At 38.7% G+C, this 18,077-nt stretch overlaps 1 protein-coding gene across 1 annotated transcript in view; it reads left to right on the top strand.

The window, feature by feature from the left end:
- The first annotated feature begins 9,397 nt into the window (after positions 1-9,397).
- The window catches only part of CCDC170 (coiled-coil domain containing 170), a 78,439-nt gene continuing 69,759 nt past the window's right edge, over positions 9,398-18,077 (top strand). The window contains exons 1-2 of the mRNA XM_036415500.2: positions 9,398-9,432; positions 9,678-9,777. The gene's annotated coding sequence lies outside the window, so the exon portion shown is untranslated. The remainder of the gene's footprint in view (positions 9,433-9,677; positions 9,778-18,077) is intronic.

Genomic DNA, 18,077 nt, shown 5'->3' with positions numbered 1-18,077 from the left:
TACCTTTAAGTGTTTAACATTTATAAAATCTCTATATAAAAGGCTAAGTATCCATCCATCAGAATGGTAGCTATGATGCGCATTGACCACCAGGGGGCAGATGCTCAACACAGAAGCTGCCATGATGTGCACTGGCCATTTAAAAATAAATGGCACCACAGACAAACCAACACTTGTCTTCCCTCAAGTGGAACACAGGCCCTGCCACCACCCTAGAGCGACACCCCACCAAATCACAGCCAATGCCAAAATCCCATGGTGCAAAATGCAACCCACAGCCCAGCCCAGAAACGGTGGCTGTGGCCGGGTAATGATGTCACATAGCAACGCCTGGCTGCTTCTCCCTACTGACTGGCATCCTTGGAGTTTCTTCAGCTCAGGAACACGATTTGCTTTATAGCAAGGTACAAATATTTTACAGTTTAACCAAATGTGTAGTGTTTTCCTGTGCCTCATCTCATTTGATCTTCACAGAAGTCCTGAAGATGGTAGATAGGAGACTCAGTAGAATCCTATTTTCTTTTCATTAGCAAGACACGAATAACAATATTAAAATATTTCTTCTAATTAATTTCTTTTCACTGTGCACAAGTCCGTGCACCAGGACACTAGTGTTTATATAAAGCTGCATATTTTGAATTTACTCTTTCCTTATCTACATGTGTTCCTGTTAAATACTGAGCATATTAGAATTATTTGCAGACACTTGGCATGTTAGAGCACAATTGTACATTTGTGTCATCTTTACAGTCACAGTGTGAACTATGGTGTAAATATATTCCATTTTCCAAAGTGCTGGATGTTTTATATTTTTACCATGTCTTATTAACATGAGATTAGGATGTCTGAGGAAGTAGTTCACCCCCTCCTACAAGAAAATGGACAGGGAAGCAAACTAGAGGAAGCAAGAAAGATACCTTCTGGAAGAAGAAGTCAAGGTTGCACTTAAACAAATGCTTAGCAGGAGAAAGCCCTCCTGTAGCTGCACTAGTTGATTTTTTTAAAACCATTTTTATGAGATATGGTTCACATACATGATTCATTCATTTAAGTGATAGCATTTTAGTATGTTCATAGGGTGTGCATCCATTACCAAAATCTAATTTCAGAACATTTGCATCACCCCTGAAAGAAACCATGTACCCACTGACAGCCATTCCCTACTCTCCTCTTGGTAACCAGTAGTCTACTTTCTGTCTGTGGATTTTCCTGTGCAGGTATGAGCCATAAAATATTTGGTCTTTTGGTGACTGTACCTATGCCAAACATACAGGCCTTGGTGGCGTGTCGCTCCATGGTGGTGGCAGTGCCTATGTTCCAATTGGGGGAAGCCACGTGTTGGTTTGGACTATTTCTTTTCAAGGTTCATGAGATGCAGTGTGTGTCAGTACTTCCTTCTTTTTTATTGCTGAATAACACTCCATTGTATGGAAATACCACATGGATAATCCATATTTGTCCATTCATCAGTGGACAGACATTTGGTTTGTTTCCCACTTTTTTGAGAATAATGCTATTATGAACATGTACACCTTTTTTTTTTTTAAAAGTACAATTTCAGTTCTCTTGGGAGAAAGTACTAGATTACATGGCAGCTGAGTTTTAACGTTTTGAGGAACTGCCAAACTGTTCAAAAGTGTTTACAACATTTTACATTTCTACCAGCAATGTATGAGGGCTCCAATTTCTTCACATTCTTGTCAGCACTTGTTATTGTCTGTGTTTTTTATTTTAGCCATGCTACTGGGTAGGAAGTGGTATCACACTGTGGTTTTGATTTGTACATATTGATGTAATGATGTGCATATTTTCATGTGCTTGATGATTTGTATGTCTTGGAGAAATGCTTTTAGTTCCTTTGTCCACTTAAAACTAGATTTTATTATTGAGTTTTAAGAGTTTGTTTTGTTTATAAGTCTCATCAGATATGATTTCCAAATGTTTTCCCCCATTCTATAGTTTGTCTTTTCACTTTCTTTTTTTCTTTTTCTTTTTTTTTTTTTGTTGATTTAAAAAAATATTTTATTGATATATTTTTTTGCCCCCCTCCCTCCCATACATACCCTCCCTCCCTAGAGTTTTATGTCCATTGGTTGCACTTATATGCATATATACAAGTCCTTCGGTTGATCTGTTATCTCCCTCAGATCTCCCTACCCTCCCCACTGTAATTTGACAATCTGCTTGTTGCTTTACTGTCTCTATATCTATCTTTTGGTTCATCAGTTTATAATGCTCTTTATTATCCATAAATGAGTGAGGTCATGTGGTGTTTCTCTTTCATTGATTGGCTTATTTCACTTAGCATGATGTTCTCCAATTCTATCCAGGTTGCTGCAAATGATAAGAATTCCTTCTTTTTTATGGCAGTATAGTATTCCATTGTGTAGATGTACCATATTTTTTTGATCCAATCATCTGCTGATGAGCACCTAGGCCGTTTCCAAATTCTGGCTATTGTAGATTGTGCTGCTATGTCACTTTCTTGATGGTATTATTTGCAGCACAAAATTTTTAGATTTTGATGAAGTTTTCTTTATGTGTTGTTTCTTTTGTTGCAAAGCATTGGCTTTTGAGCTGCTACTTAACATACTTAAGAAAGAACCACTACCGAAACCAGTTTGGCTCAATGGATAGAGAGTCGGCTTGGGGACAGAAAGGTCCTGGGTTCGATTCCGGTCAAGGGCATGTACCTTGGTTGTGGGCATATCCCCAGTAGGGGGTGTGCAAGAGGCAGCTGATCGATGACTCTCTCTCATCGATGTTTCTAACTATCTATCTATCTCCCTTCCTCTCTGTACAAAATCAATAAAATATATTAAAAAAAAAGAAAGAACCACTGATGTGAGGGATCAAGACACTCAGTGGACAGGGCTCTGCCTCCAGCCCTTTCCCGCTCTCACACCTGTTTCCATTCCAGCAACTTTGGCTTCTGTGTTTGGCATAGGTACAGAGTAGCATGATGGGGAAAGCTAAGGCTTCTGGGACAGGTTTCCCAAAATGGCATCTGCGATTGTTTCAGCTGTTGACATCATACTTAGTTAAGTATGAAGTAACTCCTGGATAAAACAGCTCATAAATTTTATGAAATGTTTTTTAACGAGACATAGATTCAATATCAGGTGTATTATGATGGAAATGTAGATGAAGGGCAGGTAAATCAACAGAGGATGGTGGTTTATGCTCCTTTTTTGATAGAACAACAAATGACAAAATTTGTAGGGATTATTTATCTATTTTTAAATTTTAAATTTCCCCCAATTGACTGATCCCACCCCCAGCACATGCCCTCCCCCCCCCCCCCACTGTCTGTGTCCATTGGTTATACTTATATGCATGCATACAAGTCCTATAGTTGATCTCTAACCCCCTCCACCCCCGCCACCCTCCCCTGCCTTTCCTCTAGGTTTGTGGGTCTCTTTAATGCTTCTTTGTCTCTGGATCTATTTTTGTTCATCTGTTTATGTTGTTCATTAGATTTCACAAATGAGTGAGATCATGTGATATTTATTTTTCTCTGACTGGCTTATTTCACTTAGCATAATACTCTCCAGGTCCCTCCATGCTGTTGCAAATGGTAAGAGTTTTTCTTTTTTTACAGCAGCGGTATTCCACTGTGTAAATGTACCACAGTTTTCTAATCCACTCATCTGCTGATGGGCACTTAGGCTGTTTCCAAATCTTAGCTATTGTAAATTGTGCTGCTATGAACATAAGGGTGCATATATTCTTTCTGATTGGTGTTTCTGATTTCTTGGGATATTTTCCTAGAAGTGGGATCACTGGGTCAAATGGGAGTTTTATTTTTAATTTTTTGAGGAAATTCAAAAAACTTTTCCAAAGAGGCTGCACCAGTCCGCATTCCTATCAGCAGTGTACGAGGGTTCCTTTTTCTCCACATCCTCGCCAGCACTTGTTTGTTGATTTGTTGATCATAGCCATTCTGACAGGTATGAGATGATACCTCATCGTCATTTTGATTTGCATCTCTCAGATGATTAGTGACTTTGAACATATTTTCATATGTCTCTTGGCTTTCTGTATGTCCATTTTGGAGAAGTGTCTATTTAGGTCCTTTGCCCATTTTTTTTCATTGGACTTTTTATCTTCCTTTTGTTAAGTTGTACGAGTTCCTTATAAACTTTGGGGTTTAGGCCCTTATTGGATATAACATTGGCAAATATGTTTTCCCGTGTATGTAGTGGGCTCTGTTGTTTTTTTGTTGATGGTTTATTTTGCTGTGCAGAAGCTTTTTATTTTGATGTAGTCCCATTTGTTTATTTTCTCCTTAGTTTTCATTGCCCTAGGAACTGTATCAATAAAGATATTGCTATGACATATGTCTGAGATTTTGTTGCCTGTGGATTCTCCTAAGATTTTTATGGTTTCCCATCTTATGTTTAAGTCCTTTATCCATTTTGAGTTTATTTTTGTGTATGGTATAAGTTGGTGGTCAAGTTTCATTTTTTTTGCATGTATCTGTCCAATTTTCCTAGCACCATTTATTGAAGAGACCATCTTAACTCCATTGTGTGCTCTTGCCTCCTTTGTCAAATATTAATTGAACATAATGGCTTGGGTTGATTTCTGGGTTCTCTGTTCTGTTCCATTGGTCTATGTCTGTTCTTATGCCAATCCCAAGCAGTTTTGAGAACAGTGGCTTTGTAATATAGCTTGATATCTGAAAGAAATAACAAAACAAAAAAAACCCAAAAAACTGGGGGCAGTATTTTGTGTTTGATAAAACACAATAATGCCTTTTTAACCCCTGCCCTGTTCAACCTCAAGGCCATGTTTCTATCAAATCCTTCACAAAAGGCAATTTCATCGCTGTTCAAACCCTTTACTTACATTTTCTAAAAATTGTAGGGTGGTTTGAAAACAGTGCAAAGGTGGATTAATTAAAATTCCCCCTCCTACCCATTTTCGTAACAGCTCTTTCAGCCCTGAATCCCACTGGGCCTTTTGGCTATTTCTGCCTCCACAAAGCTTTTCTCTATTCTAGCTTCCTGCTTTCTTCTTCTTTTAAAAAAGATATTTATTGATTTTAGAGAGGAAAGGAGAAAGAGTTGGAAACATCAGTGATGAGAAAGAATCATTGATTGGTTGCTTCCTGCATGCCCCACACTGGGGATTGAGCCTGCAACCTGGACATGTGTCCTGAGCAGGAATTAAACTGTGACCTCCTGGTTCATAGGTCAACACTCAAACCCTGAGCCATGCTGGCCAGGCTACTTGCTCCTTTTTTGCTGGACTGGGGTTGAGGGTCAGGGACTTTGAGCACTTCTACACATGTTTGTCTTATTACCTAGCTAAAATGCTATTGTCATGTCTGACTCGGTAAAGTAAGCAATAAGTGACATTGTGAAATGGTAGGAAATGAATAAAGCAGAGGGGAAAACAGGAACATAATCCGACCACCTCCAAATGTTCCTGTTAAGATTTTGATATATATGTTTCTAAGTTTTTCCTCATGTGTAGACATATTTTTTTTACATTTCTAAGATAAGAAAGCAGGATCAAACTGTTTAACATTTTGTTTTTAATTCTGAAGTGTTTTCAACACCTAACATTATTTTTTGTCTGGTTGGTTAGTTTTTATTATTGCTATCATTTTACTTTTATAGCTTTTTGCCTAGTGTAGTGAACTAATACGTGTTTGTGTTAGACTTATAGCCCCAAATTCTCACTATTGAACTCCTAGTTTAGGAACTAATTAGTAACGAGTTCCTGCTGAGGGGATAAAGTATTTTGTTTTGTTTTTATTCTTGGATAGCAGTGTGACTTGGGGCTCAGTAATGGTCCAAGACTCATAAATCCCTCATTTCCTGTTAACTGTGTGCCCTAAGTCACATTCTCACCATTTTACTGGAAAAGGAGAAGTTATTTCTGGTCAGATGGGACTATATTCAATCTCGAATCTGGATTTCCCTCGGGAAAGCAGAGTCCTGCTGAAAGCAGCATTCTGGCATCCTCTAGTGGCCACCTGCATATTCCCTCCCCGCATCCTCCCCTTCCTTTGTGAATTAAAGGCAGGAGTTCCTGTTTGCTGCATGTGGAGCATTAGTTAGGATATGCTGAATATTCTCCCCTTCCCCCCCATCCCCCCTCCCCCCCCCTTAAAGACCGCCACTCACATTGTCCTCCTGCCTTCCTGTGTTTCTGTGGCGGGTCACATTTCCCCCTTTCAGTGTATTTAATGTTCACCCCATTTTCAGATCTTTTAGAAAGTAGAAGGGAAGATTGGTTCTTATGGAAGACACTTCCAAAATATTGATTCTCATTAGCTATACATTTTTGGGGGCAGCCACTGATGACAACGATGTCTTTGGGAATTTGCCCCCCCCCCCCCCCCCAGAGGTGCTCAATGAATGACTGATAGGTGACGAATTCTAGCATTTAAAGTAACATCTCAACTTCGGAGGTGATGCTGTTGGAACTGAAGCCTGGAGGATGAAAAGGATCTGCTAGGAAGTCTGACCAATTAGGTCAATTAGTGCTGATTGAATGGGTTAGGAAATATATACTTGGGAGTTTTCCATAAATGTGTGCCTCATTGAATACTGTTTTATTCCTTCAATATTGTGATCAGCTTCCCATTTGTTAGAAATTCTTAAAAGTGATTTTTTCAAGTGGCTATAACATTTCATCATATAGCTAGACCATATTTTCTTTTGCTATGTAGTTTTGAAAACTTTTGCTGTTATAAAAGGAACGAGTGAACATCTTTAGGCAACTTAGTGCCCACTAAGATTTTCAAGTCTTCAGTGGCTGGGAGTCATTTGAAGTCACTGTCCTAGAAAGGGTTCGTATGAACACTATTGGACAATTGCTTTATATGAGAAAGGAAGTTGCTTTCTTCCTTACTTTACAAGTTCATGCCATCCTGTATGCCATACTGACGTCTTTCAATTCTGCTTGAGTTCAATACAGAGTTTAGGCACAAGGGGGAGATCCTTTAGCATAAGGAAGCGGCTGGATTTTTCTTCTGAGCCATTTACTACAGAGATTTCAGCAAGAAGCGCTGGCAGAGTGTCATTTTCATTGTTGACTGCACACATTCCTGTGGTTTCAACTTTCAAATCCTTACGCTGGAGCCAGGGTTCTGGTAAAACACAGGTCAAAGACAATACAATTGTGTCCTCATGTTTTTGTTGGCTGAATTTTTTTGAATGTATGATTCAACAAAACATTGAAGTGGTTTATTGTAGAGGTATATCAAAACACGTGAATTTGGAAGCAAAATTAAAATTCAGGAAAAATAGAAAAAAGAAAAAGCATTGTAACAATGTAGAAAAGTCACACAAGAAAAAACTTAGTAAGAAAATAAAAATTATTTCTTTCTAGTCCAGCCAGTGTGGCTAAGGGGTTCAGCATTGACCTATGAGCCGGGAGGTCATGGTTCCATTCCCAGACAGAACACATGCCTGGGTTGTGATTGTCATATCCAGTGTGGGGTGTGCAGGAGGCAGCCAATCAATGATTCTCTTTCATCATTGATGTTTCTGTTTCTCCCTCTCCCTTCCTCTCTGAAACCAATAAAAATATACACAGTTTTGAAAGATTTCTTTGTATTTGCTTATAATTTGTGCTTGAAGGAAAGAAGCTATACTATCTTTGTTTCCTTATTTTGTAAATTTTAATACAGCAAATTAATTTCTACTATGATTGAAAAAATTTAAAGGAACCAATAATCCAATTCTATCGCACATTTAAGAAGGGTACAAATTGAGCTTGGTTTGTCTCCAACAGAGAGATTCTACTGGTTTCCAAGGCAGTCAGCAGACAGAATCCAGGTGGCGTGAAAAGTTGGGTGGGCAACATGTCATCTTTATTTTTATGAATATGGAATTGAAATTTAGTATTTCACGAACCTCAGCAATATTAGCTGTACCTGTACCTTGTCACTTGGAGTTGTAACCACAGATCTTTTTTTCATAAGATGTCATAGTTGTTTTAGCTTTTTTATTTTATTTTATTACTGTCAAAAATTTAGATATCTTATTTGGAGAAGTTTGTGGCATGAAAGCAAGTAAAGAACACCTTTTACTTTTCTCCATTTCTTTCAATTTTCCTCCTTTTCACAAAGTTGGTGAAAGGCATGTTAGGTTTATTTTTATTTTTTTATTTTTTGCAGGAAAGAGAAGACACTTTATACTGTCCTTCTCTTCCCATCTCACACTTCACTTAATACCGATGGGCACTTAGGCTGTTACCAAATCTTAGCTATTGTAAATTGTGCTGCTATGAACATAACGGTGCATATATCCTTTCTGATTGGTGATTCTATTTTTTGAGATATATTCCTAGAAGTGGAATTACTGGATTAAATGGGAGTTCCATTTTTAAATTTTCAAGTAAACTCCATGCTGTTCTCCACAGTGGCTGCACCAGTCTGCATTCCCACCAGCAGTGCAGGAGAGTTCCTTTTTCTCTGCATTCTCACCAGTACTTGTTGTTTGTTGAGTTGTTGATGATAGCCATTCTTACAGGTGTGAGATGGTACCTCATTGTCGTTTTGATTTGCATCTCTTGGATGATTAGTGACTTGGAGCATGTTTTCATATGTGTCTTGGCTTTAATAATGTCCTTTTTGGAAAAGCAGGCTCAATATTAAGTGCTTTACTCATAATGTGGCATAATATCCTCATAAAAATCCTGAAAGCAAATTTTTTATTCCATTAAGCATATAAAAGCACTGAGTCTGGGTCATTGACTCAACTAGTCAATGACAGAGCCAAAGCTTAAATTTCTATCTGCTGGACTCCAAACTCAAGTTATGGCTTTTATTTGAAGTTACTATGTCATTAGCATAACTTATAACCATGTAATTAAATTTTTTTTAAAAAATGAGTAAATTTACTATCATTGGACACGTGAGCCCTCAGATTATGTGGATAATAAGCTGTATTATGAGTTAATAAATATTTTGAAGTCTCTGTAGAAGAAAATATCAATTTTATGCTTTATTTTTAAAAATATATTTTTATTGATTTCAGAGATGAAGGGAGGGAGGGAGGGAGGGAAAGAGAGAGAGAGAGAAACATCAATGATAAGAGAGAATCATTGATTGGCTGCCTCCCGTATGCCCCACCCTGGGGATTGAGCCCCAAACTCAGGCAAGTGCCCTGACCAGGAATCAAATCATGACCTGGTTCATAGGTCGACATTCAACCAGAGTCATGCCAGCCGGGCACAACTTTATGCTTTAAAATGATTTGGGATGGGGGCAGCTGAGAATATATTATTTTCTGTATCATTATATTTCCTATCATTGGCACATATGATCTCATGGAATTTTACAATAGGCTGAGCACCACATTGAGAGAAGAAGTCTTCTGCAAAGCCTTTGATGTAGAGGGCTGAGCATCAGCAAACCCAGGAATGAAAGGATGCCTCTTATGTTTCATGCCACCAACCAGCTGAAAAACAGTGGGTAGTTATTTCAAAAGGAAATTATTCTTGAGAACAGATGGAAGTGATTTGACAAGAATGAACTGGCTTATTCTTCTAACCAAAAATTGTTTTTCTGTCTTGGTGCAATCTAAGATTTGTTCATATAAATGATTACCCTTCTTGCCCAATCTTTGATAGCATTACTGATAAGTCATTTAAACTTAAACGAGGCACATTTTTATATTAATCTGTAAAAGTATGCTTTAATTCTATATTTCTAGTTCCTTTCTCATCAGTTCCCAAAAAGAATGTGATTTGAACGGCTAAAACCCTAAAAATGGAATCTTAGAGAAGACCCATCAGTGACTGTTCATTACTGAGGTAACTTCTTGTTCAAAGAGTTGGTACCATGGGCAAGGGATATGAATTTCACTTCCAGCTCTATTACTAATTAACTACACAATTTTTAGCTAGGTGTTCAATTATTCTGCTACATAATGTCCTTATACATAAGCGGAAACTCACTTTTAGCTCTGTCACTGATCTAATTTCATGATCTAATTGTGTGTGTTTGGCTTTTTGCCATACACCAAGAGAGGTAATCTTATTTATTCTTCTGGCACAGAGTTGGTATTTTACTTCCTTCTTTCTACTTTGTTTAGTCATTTTTTTCTTCATGGAAAACTCTAGTTTTCCTCTATATTAATCTCTACTTAACCCATTGAAAGATTGGCTGATTTCCCTTGTGATTCTGATGTATAAGATGATGATCCCTGCCTCTTTTTGCTGATACCATTAATTTTATTTTAAAAAGCCATACAAAAGTACTATAGAGCAAGTACATTTAAAAGCTATTTTTTTTTTTTAGGTAACATTTGGCCTAACCCCTCAATCATCTTTTGAAGAAACAGTGTACTTGGCTTCCTGTATAGTTTCCTGTGCCCCCACCCCAAACTCCTGGCACCATACATCTGTTGTTTATGCTTATAGTTTTGTCCTTTCCAAAATGTCTTAGAAATGAAATCATACAATACACATCTTTGGAGATTGGCTTTTTTCACTCAGCGTAATGCCTTTGAGAGTCCTCCATGTTACTGTGCGTATCAGTATTACAAGAGACTCTGAGCCAGGAAATAAGGCTGTAAAAACGAGCCATGGCTTGAGAATGTTGGGACCTAAATGTTTTTGAGCTGGAAGTGATCAGTTTCTACAAATTCTCAGGGGAATTCATTATTTTATTTGTTTTACAATTATTTACTGAGCAACAGTTATGTCTTAGGTACTGTGTTCAGTGTTTGGGATATAGTAATGAACAAACTAAAAATCCATCCTCCAGGAGCTTACAGGCCAATGAGGGGAAACCAACAAGTCTGTGAAAGATTTCATGTCAGGAAGTGATGTGTCCTGGGAGGAGAGTGGGGGAAGAAGAAGCTGTTTTAGACAGAGTGGCCAGGGAAAGCCACTTCAGCAGGTCAGATTTTATTACAGAGCAGAATAAAGTACACGAAGCAGCCATCTGGAAAGTGAGAGGGCCAGCCATAGGGAAATATGGGTGTGAAGGGCCCTGGAGTGGGCACGTGCTCGCCATATTTTAGGCAAAACAAGGAGGTGTAGACAGAGCATTGGGGAGACTGGCCAGGTTCTTGAGGACCATTGAAAGGACTTGGAGTTTTTATTCCAGGGAAGCCTTTCCCAACCTACCAGTATCATCAGGTACTTCCATATGGTAATTGTGGCTTGTTTACCGAGAGAAATGAAGGCCATATGCACTCATACACCAGCGTGTGGAGTCAGTGCCGAGACCTACAGACAGGATTAGCTGTGTACTTGGCTTTCTGTATCTTGCTTCTTCCTTTTCTTTCTTTTTTATTAGAGGTAGTTTTATAGACCAAGGGAATTTATGGCTAGTCATGCAAGCTTATAAAGAGGGTATTTTAATTGGGGTCATATCAGTGAATCAGCACAAGATTAAATCTCTTTCCAGAAATTAGAGTCTTTTGGGGATGATGTCAAGAGAAGAGTAGATGAGGATCACTTATAGGTCTGTATAGGGTTGGCTCAACCTCAGTCAGTCATAAAAGGTAGCCTGGTCTGAGTCAAGAAAGCCACTGCAGTGTTTCTGAAGACTTTGGTGAAAACCTCAGTGGGCACTTAGAATCAGCCCCAAGAAGCCAAAGCAGTGCCTAAGGAACAGTCTTCCCTCTCAACTTCCACAGACTTTTTTTTTTTTTTTTAACAAGGATTATTTGTTGCTTTTTGAAAGAAAGTTGGCATCATTTGAAAAGAAACCTAAAGCATGTCTAAAGTGGGGTTAGGAAAATCCCACACTCCCCCACCCAAAGCCATAAGACTTTCCAAAATAATAAAGACATTTAAAAGATCCAAAAGAAGCTCGGTGTTGCTTAATTTAGAAGCCGCATTTGCTTTTGAAAGTTGATTTTAATGGAATGTTTGGCAAATTATCATATTTTGGGGTGGAATTTTTAACATGGGTCCTTCAAAAACTCCAACTTGTGGGAGCAAAAACGAACGCTGGAAAAAGAAAGCCTTTATTTTTCAGCTCTGCCTTAAAGTAGTCCTGCCTGGACATACCGTGACCTCAGGGGCCCCTGGACCTCTGCTCTGGAACACCCCAATACGTCCTGGGAATGGATGCAGCGGATTCTGAGTGAAGACCACGTCCCTGGGGGTGACTTCGTGGCCACAGGCTTGCCGGCATTGAGGGTGGAACCTTGCTCTTAAAAAAGTGGAAAGTATACCCTTAATTTGGGTGAGAAATAAAGCTATCACAAATGGACAAGCCATTAACATTTGAGGTCCATCACTTTCCCCCCCCCCCCCCGAGCCTCCATTGTGCAATGGCCTCACCTGTGATTATATTCTTTTTTGGTGTGTGCTCATGTATTCGGTGAAGCACACAGTGCTGCCGTGGCTGGGAAATAGTGTCTTTCCAAGGTGTTTGCATGTCTCTGCTTTGGTTTAATCAAAGGAGGCCAATTGGTTCCTAAGTTCTTGGAGATGAGGCTGCTCTGTTGATTCCGGTGATCACCTGCACCTCCTTTCTCACATTCTCATTTTCCGAAGGTATGGAAAATGCTTTAAGAATTTGTTCTCATATGCTGAGTAGTAAACCACCCCCCCCCCCCCAAATTTTTTAAAGCCGATGATCCTCCAAAGTTTTGAGTAACTTAGAATAAGAGTAAACACTTTTCGAATCCTTCTTTGTAGTGTCTTGTGCAGGAATGTTCTGTTCCATGTTGCAAATATAATGCTAATAGCTAACACTTCTGTACACACTTTGTTCCAGATTCTGTACTAGGCACTTTACATGCATTAACGCATGCAATCCTTGCAACCACCCCAGGGGTAGAGAGCTGTTACTACCTCTGTCGTACAGATGGGGAAACAGGCCCAGAAGGTGGACAGATTTTCCCAGGATCACAAGGCGAGGAAGTGGCAAAGCCAGGATTTCACTCCAGGCCGCCTGGCTCCCAGATCCGGCCATTTAACCCCTGTTTGAAGGCCTCCATGTCCAGGGATAAGTACAAGGCCTTCTAGTATTTCTTAAAAAGGACAAGCTCTCTCACCGAAATAGTCAATACTATTTTGTGTCAGTGTAAGGTGCACATCATAGTGGTTAGGCAATCATGTACTTTACCAAGTGTCCCTGCTGTGTTTCCAGTACCCATCTGGCACCACGGGTTGGCTTTTGACTGGGAAAAAGCTGCCATCATGTATCAGTTCTAACTTTTCCGTAATATATCTAATGAAGTGATACAGCAGTGATATTCTTTCAATATTGTAAACCTCTCTTTTAAAGATTATATTGCTTTATGATCACCACAAATACTTTTGTAGCATTATGGCTTCATTTTTCTTCAAACGATTTCATAATCTCTTTGATGCTTCTGAAGGTATTATGCACAATGAATTTTGACCCCTACCTCTTTTTGCTGACACTATTAATTTTATTTAAAAAAACCACACCAAAGTATTTAGGGTAAATACATCTAAAAGTTATTATTATTGGTTTCAAGGAACATTTGGCCTGCTTTTGAATGCATGATACATTCTGCAAATCTTTGAACTTAGTTTTACTCTTTCCTTTATTTTTTCATCACGAAAAACTTTCAGATATAGAATAAAAAATACCAGGGGGCAAAAAAAAAAAATAACAAGATTTATAGATCCTCCCCCCCCCCCCCCCCCCCCCCCAGCATTCTGTCATGTGTAACAAATTTCCAAAACATTTCACTAGTAAGGAGTTTTGGAAAATCTATTTTTAATTCAGGTGGATAGTTTTGAACAAGAATATATAATTAAAAAACATAATGGTCATATACCTGAATTGGTTGGAAGTGCATTTGGCTTATCCCATTTAATCACCGCATTATTAAATATTAGTCTTTTAATGGCAGTTGTCACAATGAAAATATTTGTAGATTTAAACTTGGAAGTCAAAGACACCAACCATTCTGTGTAATAAACAAACAGTAGATCATACAAACTGCAATAAGAATGTCAAGTTTAATCAGTGACTGGTTGCCATGGAATGCAGAAGATCTTCGTTATTCATAGTAGTTATGTTCTATAAAGTTGCTTCAAACACTACATTAGCAAATCCTGAACCGTTGCTGCTGGGAGAGATACAGTGTTCGCCTTTGGCCACAGCATTTTCATTAACTGATCAATATAGAACCTTGTTCTGTGTGCATTTCTGTTCAAAGACACTTTGTTTAATATTTATTGTAGGTTCAATAACATTGAACTCACAGCCTACAGCACTAACCCCAGGCCTCGGTGCAGCTTACCTAACACACTATCTTCTCCATGAGACACATCGCAGCCTTATTATGCTTAGGAACGCTAGTCAGAACTTCAGCACTAAGAAAGGAGTCATTTTAAACTGAAATATATCAGAGGCCCGGTGCCCTGAAAAAGCACAAAAGTGCAAAACAAGAAGTTGTGTTTAATTGACCTTGAACCAGACACTTGTTTACAGTAGAAACTGAAACCAGAGGCAGAGTGTTGCCTTGTGGGACCTCAGCCGGGGCCGTGATGTCAGTGAATTCACAGGTATGGAATTCACAAAGATATGTGCTGATCAGTGTGTTAGAAAACCATTTAAAAAAAAAATTTAGAAATCCAAGTTCTATTTTATTACGTTTTATTTACTTTTTAATTACAGTTGACATTCTATATTAGTTTCAGGTGTACAGCACAGTGGTTAGACATTTATATAACTCACAAAGTGAACCCCTGATGAGTCTCGCATCCACCTGGCACTATACATAGTCATTACAGTATTAGTGGCTATATTTCCTAAGCCGTGGCTATTTTATAACTGCGAATTTGTATTTCATCTTTTCCCCTTTTTTACCCAACCGCTCAACACCCATCCCATCTGGTGACTGTCAGTTTGTTCTCTGTATCCATGAGTTCATTTCTGTTTTGTTTATTTAGATTCCAAATGCAGGTGAAATCTTATGATATTTGTCTTTCTCTGTCTGATTTATTTCACTTAGCATAATACCCTTTAGGTCCGTCCATGTTGTCATAAATGATATTTCATTCTTCTTATGCTGAGTAATAGTCCTGGTATATATGTAGCACCACTTTTTTAGCCACTCGCCTATTGATGGGCACTTGTTGCTTCCATAGCTTGGCTATTATAAAAAATGCTACAGTGAACATGGGGAAGCATATATCTTTTTGAATTAGTGTTTTGGATTTCTTCGGATAAATACCCAGAAGTGGGATTGCTAGGTCATATGGTAGTTCTATTTTTAATATTTTGAGGAACCTCCATACTATTTCCTATAGCGGCTGCACCAATTTGCAGTCCCACCAACAGTGCACGAAGGTTCCCTTTTCTCCACATCCTTGCCTACTTTTTCCTACTTCATAAATCCAAGCAACTGGTATACACTGAGTGGCCAGATTATTATGGTCTCTGGAAACACAATAATTGGCCACTCAGTGTATATCCTATATAATAAAAGGCTAATAATTGTCCCCTCCACCAGGAGTTTGACCAGCAGGCAGGCTGACCAACTGCCCATGTCCCCTCTCCCTGGCTAGAGTTTGACCAGCAGGCAGGCTGACCAACTGCCCATGTCCCCTCTCCCTGGCTAGTCTGGTTGGACCCTACCCATGCACTAATTCATGCACCGGTCCTCATATATATATATATATATATATATATATATATATATATATATTAATACACACACACACACACACACACACACACACACACATACACTGAGTGGCCATATTATTATGTGTTCAGAGACCTTTTAGAAGAGACGCTTTAGTCCTATTAGTTGAAAAAATGTCATAATAGTGTACAAATCTCACATCTTTGAAAATCAACAAAAGTGTAATAAATATACAAAGAAATTTCAAAATAGCAAAAAAAGTATTGAGAATGGTGGCCTTTGAAATGTAGAGCGTGTGTGCACCACGTGACCAATCCTCTCTGGCAGTCTGGACTGAGCATAGACTGCGCAGGGGAAACACCCAGCCAAGCAGATGGCTTCAGTGTTTGAGACACACTGGCAGTGTGATAACATCAATAACCAAGAACTTGGAGGCCTCACGTGAAAGCCCTGTACTGCCATTTATACGGTGTGAACATGAGCAAGCTCCCTCGCTGAACTGTAGTTTTCAATCTGTAATAAAAGGATAATAATATCCACCCCAAAGGGTTGATTTGAGGAGGAAAAAGTAATATCCTCTGAAAATTATTTTTAAAAAAGTGAGGTCTATGATGTTAAGATTTTTCCCTCTTTCCCAATAAACGGCGGGATTTACTTAAAAGTTTTAGAACAGGGAAGTAATCTGAACAGGTTTAGAAGAACAACTCTTGCATGGGTCTGAAAATAGATTAGCCAGCTGTGAGGGGACTTGGAGGGGAGAGGAATCAAGGACGGCCTTTAGGGCACTTGCCTCACCTCAGACTTTCCATAATCCTCCCAATTAGTGATTTCTTGGTTTTGTTTTGTTTTTGAAGAGACACATGGGGAGGTGGTGGTTCTGACAGTTTGCCAGAAAGTGTTTTCTCTCCTTAGAATAGAAAAATATTAACATCGATTGTCCAGTTAATCCCTCTAACTTTTCCCTAAAATATCAATTTACCTGAAAATTTACAACTGAAAGATCACTTCAGTAAGGCTATGAAGGATGGTATTTATATACAACAAATCTTTTTGACTAGTTGAGGAAAATATAGATGAAATCTTGAATTTAAAGTGAAATGAAGTCCAGAAAATATATATTTTCATGAATGTTTTTCAGGAAATTATATTTACTCAGCTAAAATATGTTTAAAGTACTTTCAATTTTCGATAAGGATTTTGCTCTTGAAAAGAACCAACCTGTAATTTAACAATGAAACCCAAGGTCCTTGAGTTGGTTATTTTCCATAAAGCCAGGTTTCAGTGGTTCTCTAAATTTAATTAGCCTATAGTAAAGTTATTAAATGGATCACACTTATTTTAGGTATAAAATCTACTGGAAACAGTCATATGTATGGGGAAATAAAAGAAACTAGACATTAAATTTACGAAGACCTTTGGAAGTGACATTGGTAAATTGTTTTGCAACTAGCTGTGTTGTCATGTTATAACAAATAAAGGATGGGATTTGTTCTAGGATGTATTGATCAAACTAAAACCATTGCTAAAGACTCTTTTGTTCAAAAGACCAAATAGAGATCAGCAAAGCTCCTGGACCAAGTTCAAGCGAGGGTTGAGAGTGGCTCTCAGGCCCCTTCAGAGCTGTGTCAGTTACAGAAGAGTCAAGTTTGTTGGTCTCTATTTCACCCAAGAATCTTCCGTTAGACAACGAAAGCGGTTGTTTGCTGTCTTTGGCAGCATTTCATTCAGTTGCTAAGGAAAATATGTCAGTCCAACACAGTCGCCTAAAACCATCTGTAGACAACTAAAAGGCCATAGGAGCGGTTTCAGTGACAGGTTTCTAAGTAAAGGTAAAAGCCCCCAAAGGTGTTACCATAGTCTAGTTTTTTTTTTTTTTTTTTTAAATATATTTTATTAGGGAGGAGGGCCAAAACCGGTTTGGCTCAGTGGATAGAGCATCAGCCTGCGAACAGAAGGGTTTCAGGTTCGATTCCGGCCAAGGGCATGTACCTTGGTTGCAGGCATATCCCCAGTAAGGGATGTGCAAGAGGCAGCTGAATGATGTTTCTCTCTCATTGATGTTTCTAACTCTCCCTTCCTCTGTAAAAAAAAAATAAAAATATATATATATATATATATATATATATATATATATATATATTTAAAATATATATATTTTATTGATTTTTTTACAGAGAGGAAGAGAGAGGGAGAGTTAGAAACATCGATGAGAGAGAAACATCAATCAGCTGCCTCCTGCACACCTCCCACTGGGGATGTGTCCACAACCAAGGTACATGCTCTTGATAGGAATCGAACCTCAGGACCCCTCAGTCCACAGGCCAACGCTCTATCCACTGAGCCAAATCGTTTTGGCAGTCTAGGTTTTCTTATGAGAAACATGTATATTGGCAAGACAGACAAGCAAACAAGCCCCGAAATAAAAGCCCAAGGGCCAGGAGAGACCTGGTCTTTGCTGCCCTCCACCCCCACCCCCAACTCCTCAGGAGGCATTTTCATCTGGTCTCAGATATGTTTGTT

Source organism: Pipistrellus kuhlii, unplaced genomic scaffold (assembly GCF_014108245.1).
Source record: "Pipistrellus kuhlii isolate mPipKuh1 unplaced genomic scaffold, mPipKuh1.p scaffold_m20_p_5, whole genome shotgun sequence".
NCBI lineage: Eukaryota > Metazoa > Chordata > Mammalia > Chiroptera > Vespertilionidae > Pipistrellus > Pipistrellus kuhlii.
The sequence above is the reverse complement of the archived record's forward strand: the minus strand, read 5'-3'. Positions and strand labels throughout refer to the sequence as shown.